A 13,171-nucleotide genomic window follows, 5' to 3' on the forward strand; every position below is an offset into this window, starting at 1 on the left:
TTTTAAAAATGTAGATTTAGTGATGTTCATAAAAAGCTGGAGTTGGCTGGATGTCTTCTCCCAAGTATCTGCTTCAAAATAAACCCTCAAAGTTCAATGTGGGTAATGTTATTCAAAAGCTGTAGCATCCTAAAGTCATGGTCTCAAAAACCTCTCCAAAATAGGACATAATGGGCTCTGCGGTAAGAGGTTAAGTTATATTCAGGGAACCTGAAGAAGGTGGTGTTTGTTTAAATGTGGCTGCCTTCAATATAGGCCTAAAGTGAACGGGAAAATCCTGGTTTGTGTTCATAGTACGGCCCTTGGAGGACTTTTACGGCCCCTCGGATGAATTTGAAGCGGCCCTTCGAATGAGAAACGTTCCCCGACCCTGACGTAGGCTATAGGTTAAGCTTACCCTCTTTCACTCTTCTGCGGTGAGACTGTGCCCATTTTGGGTTGACCTCCACACGCGTCTGTAGCACAGCACACAGGATTGCAGGACACAGCATCCTGCAGGACACTTCAAAAACAAGGGTAACGAATAAATGACCTGTCCAGATCTATAAAAAAGAATACCCTGTTGTTTCTACAGCTCCTAGAAGCGAGACAAATAAATTAAATACTTTGCCATGCACCTCATATTGACATAGCAAATGTATCAATGAGCAAGTCATATTGGTCACAAAGAAGTTAATCTTACATTCTTTCAGTCTTCTATGGCGAGTTAGGCCTTCAGGTGACTCGTCTTCGCCATATTATGAGACAGCAGCCTGTGAAAACATGGTAAATAGAATAACCCATTAACCTTGGGTCCTAATATAATACATGGACATAAACTAGCCTACATTATTTAGACAAGGTCAGTAGACCTCCACGTGAAACAATAAGAAAAAGTGACCATACATAATTTCAATTTCTTGAAGAGGCCATCTTCACTTATAGTAGGGGCTGTAAGCCGAGAAATCGTTACGCGCTGGATAGAAGCATATAATTCGGTACACGTGTTCCTTGACTGATTTGAAGACATCCTAGAAGGGGTGCCCCTTGAAAAAAAATGTCTACCATGTCATATACAATATGTCATGTTGGTAACGCATTACATTGTTATTACATGACATTATACTTAGCTGACAATGTTATTATAGTCCTCAGAAGAGATGAAGCAAGGGTAGCCTGCTAGACCAGATTGATAAAACTACAAAATGTGCATAGTGTGAAAGTATGGGTGAGTCTGTGCTTACGTGCTTGACAGCATGTAACATTGTGAACGATTTGAGAAGATTCTTGGTCTGAATTAAAATGAGCATTGCCAACACTAAAACTATGGTGAGAATAGACTGCTGCTAATGCTCGATTTGAATGGGATAGTGTCAGTGCAAGATGCCCTAGGTAGCAGGTTCCCCATCCTCTAATTTCCATAACAGATATACGTATTTTATTTGTATGAGAGAGGGTAAAGGACAGGACCTTTCCATCAGTGCTTAATTTGTAAATCACAAGGTACCGGAACGCAAAACACATATGACATCACAGCGACGATGAGTTGGACAGAGGTCCCGGAACGCACAGAAAAACTATTATTACGCAAACGAATAAAAACGGGAAAAAATTAGATGCAATTCCCTGCATTTTAACGACATTGAGTCCCATGTCAGCTCATATCCATACTTTTGTTTCTTAATACAAGGGACGGTTGGCGATCCAATGGCTATTTTAAACAACAGCCATAGCCTATTAAATGCTGTAATGACAACAACAAATATTTTTTGTTTGATCGCTAACTTCACGCTTAGTAGTTTCGTGCAGTGCATGGAAATTATGCTTTCCCCATGAGGTGAAAAGAAACCGAAGCGGTCTTCTACTAGTCTACCTATTGAAAGGACAGTGCATGGCTGTCCAATTCATATCCTTTCCCGTATTCACACAACGTTGGCATAGGCCTATTAAACGTTAAATCCACGCTTTGTTGGCGACTTTGTTGCATATAATTTGGCTAATCCGCATGTGCTGTTGCGATATGCCACTTCACTGTTTCAACGGCTCGCGCACTGATGGTAAGCGAGCTGCGATTTTCAGGGCTCGCGCACTGATGGTAAGCGAGCGGCGATTTTCCCGGTAGACATGGCTTTTCACACTGACTCTCTGCTCGCGCTACGGTCCGGTTGAAAATCCCTCCGACCAATGTTTTATTTGGAGCGTGTAGGCCCTATTTGAATGAAATAGGCCTATCACCTTGTCTTTGCTGTTTTCGTGCTCAACTTGACTTGTAAGCAACTGTCTGGTCTTGGGAGAGAAGGAAACGCGCGCACACATGCTGAGCGCTCGCCAGCCGAGGAAGATCTCATCCTGTCACCCAGGCTGTCTTTTTCGCTAGGCTACATGACTGATCAATGCACCAAACGCAGCCCAGGTGCCACTAGAAATTAGTATGTCCAAAACCTTGTGTGCCGACCAAAATTTGATGAAAACTTTTAAACAATGTGGCACAGCCAGGCTTTCCATCTCATCCGCGCATATGAACAAACAACGAGAGAGGGGCAACTTCACGTAGCCTACATTTAGTCAGTAGGGAGTATAGTAGGGATGGAAATGTAGCCTAGTAGATCTATAGTTATGATTCTTAATGTATGGGACAAGCAGTAGGCTACCAATTGCGCTTCCCCCACCAAAATAGCCACGCAAACGCTGGACTTCTCCTACTGCAATAAAAGTGGGGAGGTCGCGACTTTCGTCTTGAATGTTGCTAAATGCTTGCAGACCCCAAACGTCCCCAAAAGCACTTCAGAATCCTCTACCTTTCACTCAAACAAACACACTCTCTTACACTAGTTTTGTGAGATGGCTTTGTTTTCCATTGGAAATCCAATATGTCGAATAATTAACTTACATGCCCGTGCGTCGCGACGATAAAATATGTCGATAGTTTTTTTTCAGTTGGTGCGCGTTGCCTTCAGCTCTACCATATTGTAACGGTGCAGCCGACTGTAGGCTATTTTTAAGTTTTAAAGGTTATGAGTTGGGCGTCAGGCAGCAATACGACTGCCTTTGGTTTAGCCTTGTTACCTTTCCAAATATGAATAAAAAAACACTGACCAACACATAAGAAATAACTTAGATCAACACAACGAACATCTTTTCTCATTTTTTAAGTAGGCTAGTGCACTTTTGCAAACCCTTGTTTGCAGACTTGCGCGCTCGGTCTCAATTTGGAACAGCGCACATCAGTGTCTGGCTTTAGCATTCAGAAATGATGGTCTTCTCTGCGCGCACACTTCATGGTTCCTTCTCGCTTGCTCACTCGGCTTGTGGTTGTTGCGATCCTGACAGTCTCAACCCCAATTTAGGCCTATAGGCTGCTCGGTGAGATGGGAAATGTAGCGAACATGGGGTAATGCTGCGCTCTCACTCCTGAGGAGGCAGAGATAGTCCGTTACAATATAGTAGCCTCTATATATTTTTTTTATTCATTCACGAGAGGTTCCGGATCAGCCATAATAAGTCCCGGAACACAGGGGGGTCAAAATTACGAGGTGGGGGATCCTGTTCCGGCATGATCCGGCTCAAATTAAGCACTGCTTTCCATATGTATGAAGAACCCCATAAGATCACCTAATTCTATATTTTTACAAGTGCATATTGTGAGAGCATTTCAGTCATCTTTAGAATGGCATTACAGATTACTCAATATAGGCCTACATGTAGGCCACAGTATGGCTTCAGTTCAAATTAAATGGGAATGATTTCTTAGTGTATGTTGAGTAAGAAGACAGAGATAAAAAAAATGTTCATTTGCAGACAAGTCCTCACCTAGTACTTGTGTCAAAAGTTGTATTAGTTAGCTCAGTAATCATTGAGTACTTAAACTGCTATCAAAACTGACAGCTGATGGACAACATGTAGGCTACTGTAGGTCTTTTGCCACCCTTACCCATAGGAGAAATGTCTATATAGAACAACACTTCTCATATGGTATATACTATGAAAGTAAATCATTACCTGGACTCATTTTCTTGATATGCAAGGCACATAAATAGTCTGGGCGGAAGAATAGTCGATCATACCCCGCCCCCCCAAACAAAATGCCACACGACTTTTTTTAACCTTCAAGATTTTGAGTGGTAACAGTAACATAACTCATTCCCACTACACGTTTTGCATAATATTGTACATGTCCTCAGAATGCTCTACATCAGTGGTTCTCAAACCTTTTGTGTGAAGTACCCCCTGAGAAAATATTGAGCTCTCCGAGTACCACCTTGACAACCAACATTAGAATATCGCAGTAAAGGCCTTCCATATTCACTTTTGCCAGTCAGTACAGGAGAGGTTCATAATGGTATTCCAAGTACCACCAGAGATGTCTCAAGTACCACCAGTGGTACGCGTACCACAGTTTGAGCACCACCGCTCTAAATGTTTCAGTTATATAGTTGTACTGTACAGTACAGTGCAGTGCAGTGGAGTGCAGTACAGTACAGTAGCATACAGAATGGTGCAGTATAATAAAGTACAGTAGAGTATAGTACAGTACAGTACAGTAGCATACAGTACGGTGCAGTACAGTACAATAGCATACAGTACGGTGCAGTACAGTAAAGTAAAGTACAGTACAGTACAGTAGCATAAAGTACAGTGGAGTCTAGTTAAGTACAGTACAGTAGCATACAGTACGGTGCAGTCTAGTACAGTACAGTACAGTACAGTACAGTACAGTACAGGAGCATACTGCACGGTGCAGTAGAGTACAGTACGGTATATCACATTACAGTACAGTACAGTACAGTAGAGTACAGTACAGTGCAATACAGTAGAGTACAGTATAGTCTTATAGACGTTAGCCCTCCAAAGCCAATAGGATTTCCACATGCTGTTGTTTTAAGTTTTTGAAAGACTATTTTAGTAGCCTATGTGAGAGAGGGAAGGCAGGCAGACATGTTTTAAACAAAGGACCACACCCACAAATAAAAAATAACGAGCAAACAATAAATTAAGTGGTTAGGTAGCCAACATGTCATCTAGATTAAAGCCAAAAGTAGATGGAAAAACAGACATGTTACCATTTTGCTCTTTTAAAACAAAGTATCTGTCAATATACTGTATGTATGGTGTATTGCATATTGATTATTCATAATTTCCTAAGCATAAATGCCCTTATCACTCCATTGTACACTTAGGACTGCGATATACATATCTGAACATTAATCAGCATACATTTGTCATTTGGCAGCTGTCACTGACACTTGATATGTACATGTATTATTGACTTGATTGATATGAATATATTTCAGTTGGACTCCTAGGGTTAAATCATTGAGGGGGTCCTAAGGAAGTAGTAGTAGTTTGTGTGCGTGCGCGCATGTGTAAGTGGGATTAAAATTATTGTTTGCCATCTTTATCTGAAGAGCAGACTGAGTGTCTGAACCTGCTAATGCTAGCATGCTAACATTGGGACAGTTATGTGTGGCCCAGTTCAAGGGTTTATCTCTTCTCCCCTAAATTTTCTAACCACAATTTTCTTTTTGGATGTTATAGATATGACCCACTGCAAATTTTTAAAACTCTTAATGAATGTTGGTTCAAAAGCTAAATGCCCAGAAATGAGCTCTCAATTGTAGAGTGATCTCATTCTGATAATAGTTTTTATGATTTTTCTGTTTTTGAATCTAAATAAGACATATATAACATTGTTTTTATGGTAAGTTTTGCACATATTTTCAAAGTTCAGTTTGTATACATCACACACAAATAGGTGGATTGGCCCATAACACCATTATGTCCAGGCAGTACAGCATTTTACTACTATTGGCTGGTTTTGGGCAGCCATCTTGGATTTACCCCATAAAAATGACCTTAATGACATTGAAATTTGGGGCACCCCTTCTGAAATGATGGAGAACACCCTAAGGAAGGTCTACACCGATTTTGGTGCTTCTATCCAGCGCGTAACGATTAGGCCCTTTTGGGACGCTAAGAAACCCAGCTATTATTTGTGCAACAAGTGCTGTTTTGAGGACCCATACTTTTTAAGGACAGGTTGCCTACTGTTGCAAATGGCAGGGTATTTCACATTGATTTCAGGGTGGCGTGCTCAACTTGACCACTCTGGTCGACATTGAGCTCGCGCTGATACATTGGGCTCGCGTTACTGAGAACGATTCCCTGATTGACGCTCCCAACGCAGGACGCTCCCCTGTCGGCTCGCTCCCACTAGCCAGACTATCGGTCCCACCGCCATATAACGGAGCTAGTTATCTTTTTGATGTTAGTTTTTTGTTTCTAACCCTAACCCTAACCTTGACCCTAAACCTAACCCTAACCCTAAATTGCTTGTATGTGGCAGTGTATGATAATACGTGAAATATAATCGGGTGGGACTACACGTCCGGGAGTGATAGAAACACCTGGGACTGCACGTCCGGGAGCGATCTCAGTTGGGAGTGTCCATCTACCACCGTTTCAAAGTAGCATGGAACTAAATTATATCCCACCTTTGACTTGATTTTACGCCGGTGGGTCTTGGAACCCCTGTGTGACTGCCTAGGTTTCAGGATAGAGAAAGTAAAACAAAAATCATTGAGTAAAATCGATGGGGGACAAATTGTAGCTTTTGTAGACAACGTCGCTACTTGAGGAAAAATAGCATTACTACAGGGATGTTAGCTACTCGATACATAGTAGTGACGCTACGACCAAGCTACTAGAGAATGTAATTAAACTAGTCGCTTCGCTACTGCCCAGCACTGAAAACCAACATACCCAGACGGCACACCAGTCTTTCCAACGTCGCCTAGATGCATTTTTTGCCGCTGTAAAATACATTGGCAAGGCGTCTAAGCGTTAGTTCATCAGCGAAATACCGGGCAGACGTGAAAAATGAGCAGTGCCCAGCATCTAGTTGATGAGCTAACGCAATAGCATGCTAACGGTAGCCTTTGTCTATCTTTAGGCAGGGGAAAAGCAACTGAGAACGAGCAATGTCAAACAATTTACCATCAACAAGTATACTTAACATATTCACTGTTTCACCACAGCATTTTGTCATTACGATGCTCGCAAGTCATCAGAATTTAGTAGCGTACAGCAGCAACTAGAGTAGTCACATTGAGGGGACTTGAGCTACCAGCTATGTAAAACGGCTGTGCCATAACTTAGCAATGGCGGATCTGTGTTCAGAGGAGCTATTCAATCGCTCTTGAGTACTGAAACTTTAAACCACAGTTGAGTAAAATGTACTTACATGTATATGACGCCCATTTTCCGTTGGTATGTGAGGAACTTTTCCCCCATATCGCCAAGAAACTTGTAAACCACACAGACAGCGCGTGGTTCTGTTCAATCAGGAAGGTGATGTTGACCGCGGCTGATGGCTTCTTTGTGGCTTGTGTGTGGAATTCGCATTGTGCCAATTAGTTTTACTGCCACCTAAAGGCTTGGTGTAGAACTAATTTAACCAGAGACGGTCTATTTTCAACTAACTTGAACAATCCTTGCTTTAGTTCAGAATACCATTTAAAAACCAGAGTGGCCAAGCACATTGATGTTTTTCCTCAAAAGCAGCTGAGGAACCTTTTTAATTCGAAGGGTCACTTCAAAATATATGTCCAAGAAAGATCATTCAGATGATTCTATTTTGATAGCCTATTCTGTAGGTTCATTTAAATGTTTATAGCACAGATCGAATTGTTTGATCAACTTAATTTCTGAGCTTATAGTATCATAATAAAATGTACTGACAGCAAAGCTGTGGCTAGTAGAAAGGTTTAATGCAGGGGTGGGGAACCTTTTTCATTCGAGGGGCCACTTCAAATTCCTACCATGGTCATAAAATCCTCCGGGGGCCGTACTATGAACACAAATCAGGATTTCCCCATAAAATTTAGGCCTATATAGACACCTTTAGGCCTATATAGACATATAGACATCTTTAAAGGTAGACACCTTTAAAACAGTCCCCACCTTTTCTAGGTCCCCTGAATATAACTTAATTGCATTGGAAATGTAATTTCTAAGATTCCTTTAGGCCTGCAAAATATGTCATAGGCCTATTTCATGTGAAGTTGCAAAACATTATAATGATATCAGGGGCCGGATAAAACGGCCTCAAGGGCCCTCGAGACATAGGTTCCCTACCCCTGGTTTAATGGTTAGTGATTCTGAAAAACACCACTGGGCAGCGTGAAAAAACATACACACACACAGACACACACACATTTTAGTAAAAGGCCAAAAAATGCCCTAGGGCCCCCAACAATCCCGTTGCCTAGGGACCCCAAAATCCTAGAAACAGGCCTGCCGACCCCCCACTCCCTCCCACCCACCTGACCTCACCCCACCCCACCCCACTTGAAATTGACTGGGGCAGCTCCCGACCTGATCACTGGCATTTACATATTAAAGGCTCTTCTAAGAAGGGGATGGGAGGGGGCATGGGGGAGCCGCAAATGCTATGGCTTGAGGTATGAGGCAATTTAAGGTGCAAAACTCATCCACAAATTCCTCTTTTCATGCAGTGTATCTGCTTTGCATTTTAATATACAGACAAAAGGACACCTACATTAACACCCTGGTGCACTGTTGATGAAATAGAAGAAGGGTATTGGTTACAGTCCCTGGATCAGTGTGGATATACTGTAGGTTCCTTGCTCAAAGGAAGCCATGGAGAGAGGAAGGGACTGAAACTGCAATCCTGTGATCTTGAGACCATGGTTGCCTCCACTTCAATTTGGCAACATAGGACCACCATGAGACCAGGTAATAATAATGTTGTTCATTATGTTCATGTGTGCTGTAATGCTGTACCGACAACAAATATGTGTTAAAGTGATACAGTACCGTTTTTAGAAATGTGCTTATTTTACACTACCATTGTTGGAAATGTGCTTACTTTACACATCCCCTTGAGTGAAATGTTTGAGTTTTACCTTCCCCCTGTACTTTCAACCGTTCTCTGAGTCAGGCCGTGCACATTTTACCTCCAAGATAACAGATTTGGCCCTAGATTTTTTTTTCTCTCTATTCAAGGATGATGATTTTTGGAATTAGTTCAGTTTCTTACCTCCCACCAACTCAAGCCTCACTCCCCAATTCCAAGTGACGTCAGCATCACTGAAATGAAGGCTTTCATTTCACTCCATTTGAGTATGGCTTTAGTAGAGAAGTCTGAATTGGAGGACTATTGGGCAGAATATTAGCCAACCAGTGTTGCCAAAAGAAAATCAGCCAAAGTTGCTATTGGCTTGCTGAGAAGTCGCTGTATGACGTCACAGCGTCACGCACGGCACACTGATTTACAGAAAATGTGCAGGGTTTTTTTTGTGTGTTTTGCTTATTCCTTAGCTCGTTTTAGTGGATAACCCAGGAGGGGGCTCCCTGTAGCCTTGAGCTGGGTAAGTCACTGAAGAATAGAAGACAGTTAGGCCTTTGGTTTCCTGTTTTCAGCTTAAGCAGAGTAGGAATATCTCCTGCCCGAGTTTACGCTCACCTCTTCACCCCCTACGCAGTGTGCCAATCTGCTTGGTTTCACTCCCGCTTTTTGAAGTGACTCTTGCGCTTTTTGGGAAGTCTGTCTGTTTTTTTATGTGGTCCTGTTTGCACGCCTATGCCCGTCTCTCTTAATTGAACACCTGCTGCTACTTAAGTGTAGCCTGTTCGTAATTCCATTACGACGTGCCCATGAGCTCTGTTTCGCTGCTACTTGTGAGGAGCATTTCGTTTCATTGATGTGTTGTATCTGCCGGTTTGTTACCTACGCACAATCGTATTGGGTTTTTTTTTTTTTTTTTTTAAAGGCATAGGTCTAGTTGAAAATTAAGGGCAAAACAGCGGTGGACGTGGCACTGCATCAGAGTGTGTCTCCTGCCAGTGTGCGCACACCTGCGCACAACTATGTGTGAGTGTTCCTACCTGCCTGTGTGTTTTGCGGACCTGTGCGTGCACTGGAACCAGTGCCACCTAGATAAGGCAGCCCATCATTTGGGCGACGATTCAAAACGCGGGGGAATAATGTAACAGGTAGAACTACCTGTGTTTGGGAAAGGTGTGTCATAAAGTGTGTTTTTCTAAGTGCGACACGGACGCGGACCGCATCCATTGGGCCAGGGGAACAGGAGAAGAGATGGTCCTCCACTGACTCCACGCTTTAAACTAAAAGACCCCAGCAAGGAAATAGGGACTAAGACGGTGGTCAACTTAGAAGAGTCCACCACCCTCATGCCGGGAGAGGTTTTCCTATAAGAAAAAGGACTATCCTTTAATCCCTCACATGAAATCAAGGGGTGGGCTAGTAAAGAAACAATGACAGAACTCTCGAAATACCACCATTGCCTCAAATTAGCACAATATATGAATGAGGCTATGAGACAACTAGACGACCCAAACTTTTACCTCAGACTAAACAAACTCATTTCCCAAGATGCAACCGCTAAATATATAGAAATACTATGCCTACTCGTCAACACAGAATATCACCTCCAACCTAAGGAGACCTTAACCCCAAAAATAGAACCTTCTACCTCTTAACCAAAATTAACAAAGATAAATCCGAATAGACGACAGTGTTGCCAGATTGGGCTACTTGGGATGAGCGTCTGCGGGTAAAAACGGGAAAAATGGGCCATTTGGCTTTTTTTTCTACCGTTTTGGGCCCATAGAAGGCAATGTAATTTGTTGAATTTGGGCGGAATTTAGTGCATTTTGGGCGGGATTTGATCAGACACATCTGGCAACACTGATGGACAACATCGAACATACCATTTGTCTCAGACCGCATCAGCGAGAGTTACTAAATAGCCAAATGCATAGATTACTTTCTCAACCCAACCTCTGACAGACACCCTAGCTACCTCAAAGACACCTACAACTTTATTTATTTAAAAAAAAAAAAAAAAAAATCACTTAGGCCCTACCGGTTGAATTTCTGGACAAATTAATTACAGCTGTCGGTCAGCATTAATCACAAGGGATTAATTAATGACACCTGTCCAAAAATTCACAGTGACCTGTTACACATTTCAGCATGTACTACAGCCATGTTTGTAATGTCGAACTGTGTGCCTATACCAAAACCAAACCTAACATAACCTGCAGTGATCCTATAAACATGCCATAAACATGTATGTCGGCCAAGCAACTTATTCATGTTTACTCTATCTAAAAAAAAAAAAAAGGTGTCCCCATTTCATGGCAACTATGCAGAAATCTCATGGTCAGGGTTGCCAGATGAGACTAATGATTTCCAGCTTTGTGAGTAGGCAATGCTTATCAAGTTACCTTGACCAGTGTTGCCACATCGGGCTGCTTAGGATGGCCGTGTGCGGGAAAAAATGGATTTTGGAGAAAAACCCGCCCAATTTTTGCCCATAGAAATCAATAGAATTGGGCAGGATTTAGTGCTTCCAGGCGGGTTTTGAGAATTGTTTGGGCGGTAAATCATCAGCCTCATCTGGCAACCCTGACCATGAGATTTCTGCATAGTCTTTTGTATTATATTTAATGCATCTAGTCTAATGTGCCTCCGCTGGTCAACTCACATGCACATGTGCAAGGGCTCTCCACGGGCAGGGTTGCCAGATGAGGCTGATGATTTATAGCCCAAAATATGCTGAAAACCTGCTTAGAAGCACAAAATCCCATCCAATTCTATTGCAATAGTAATGTCATGAGCTCGCCCCCTGGCATGCTTCTTTTGAGCTCTTGACTCTTATTTTGTGCGCTCTCTCTGCCTCTCTCTCTCTCTCTCTGTCCCTCCCTGTCTGCCGGTCTTGCTCGCTGTCTCTCTCTCTCTGTCTGGTTCTATCAGTCTGGTCTGTCGTTATACAGGAGGAGTATTTGATCCCTTGCTGATTTTGTTTGTTTGCCCACTAATAGACATGATCAGTCTTTCTGTTAATGATAATATGTATTCTAATATGGAGAGACAGAATATCAAAAAGAAAATCCAGAAATTAACTCTAAAGAATATATAATAATTGATTTATATTTCATTGAGGGAAATAAGTATTTGATCCCCTGCCAACCATTAAGAGTTCTGATCCCGCAGATCAAATGGCACTTCCAATCAACTTGTTATCTGAATTGAACACGCCTGTTAATAGTAACCTGCACAAAAGACACATTGAATCTGCAGAATCAGTCCATAGAATCAGTCAATCAATCAAACTAAACTCGCCAACATGGGACAGACCAAAAAGCTGTCAAAGGATGTCAGGGACAAGATTTTAGAACTCAACAAGGTTGAAATGGGCTCCTGGATATTAAAGAGCAAACTGCTGGTGCATTTCTTCCCAATTTTAGGACATACAAAATGATCATCAATCTTAGGCCTGTCTCTGGTTCCATACAAGATTTGACCTTGTGGGAATTTAATAACCAGAAAAAAAGAGATAAAGCACCTTAATACTGTATGGGAGGAGCTAGGAAATGATCTCAAGGCAGCTGGGACCTCAATCACTAAGAAAACTATTGGAAACACTTGATACCACAGCGGATTAAAATCTTGCAGTGCATGTATGGTACCCCGGCTTCAGAAGGAACTTGTTCAGGCTCACCTGAGGTTTGCCAATGAACATCAAACTGGATTAGGATATGATTGAGAGGTGCTGGAATCAGATGACACCAAAATCAAACTGTTTGGCATTAACACAACTCGATGTGTTTGGAGGAAGAGAAATGCTGCCTATGATGCCAAGAACAACACCTTCTCCAACATCATAAATGAAAGTGGTAACATTATGTTTTGAGGTTGTTTGTCTGGCCAAGACACAGGACAACTTCACATCGTCAAGAAATGGATGGAAGGAGACATGTAAACGTACAATGCTGCATGCCAACCTCTTTCCCACCACCACCAGACTGAAGGTGGGTCATGGATTGGCCTCCCAATATGATAATAATCCATAACATACAGCCCAAGCAACGAAGGAGTAGCTCAAGCAGAAGCATATTAAGGTCATGAAGTGGCCTAGACAGTTTTCAAACCACTGATTCTTGAGAAAGTGGCTAAAACAGGTTGTAATGTTGACAGAAAAAAACAAAGTGAATTACAAAATTATATGGTATATCCTCGTAGACTAAGGTCTTGGCTTTTCAGAAATGCACAAGGCCAATCTCCCCATTATGTATTTTTTTCAGAAATCAGGCTTTTCTCCGATCATACCTTGTTTTTTGTCAACACCGTCAGACACAATTAAAA

General features: G+C 42.1%; 1 long non-coding RNA gene across 2 annotated transcripts; it reads right to left on the reverse strand.

The window, feature by feature from the left end:
• Nucleotides 1-291: 291 nt before the first annotated feature.
• Nucleotides 292-8,475, reverse strand: LOC134467526 (uncharacterized). Of its 2 annotated transcripts, XR_010038604.1 has the most exons (4): nt 7,220-8,475; nt 6,471-6,519; nt 683-752; nt 292-502 (listed from the first exon to the last, which is right to left on the reverse strand). It is a non-coding gene; the product is annotated as an uncharacterized LOC134467526 (long non-coding RNA). The 2 variants fall into 2 exon arrangements; XR_010038603.1 differs by lacking the exon at nt 6,471-6,519.
• Nucleotides 8,476-13,171: the final 4,696 nt, after the last annotated feature.

Source organism: Engraulis encrasicolus, chromosome 17, assembly GCF_034702125.1.
Source record: "Engraulis encrasicolus isolate BLACKSEA-1 chromosome 17, IST_EnEncr_1.0, whole genome shotgun sequence".
NCBI lineage: Eukaryota > Metazoa > Chordata > Actinopteri > Clupeiformes > Engraulidae > Engraulis > Engraulis encrasicolus.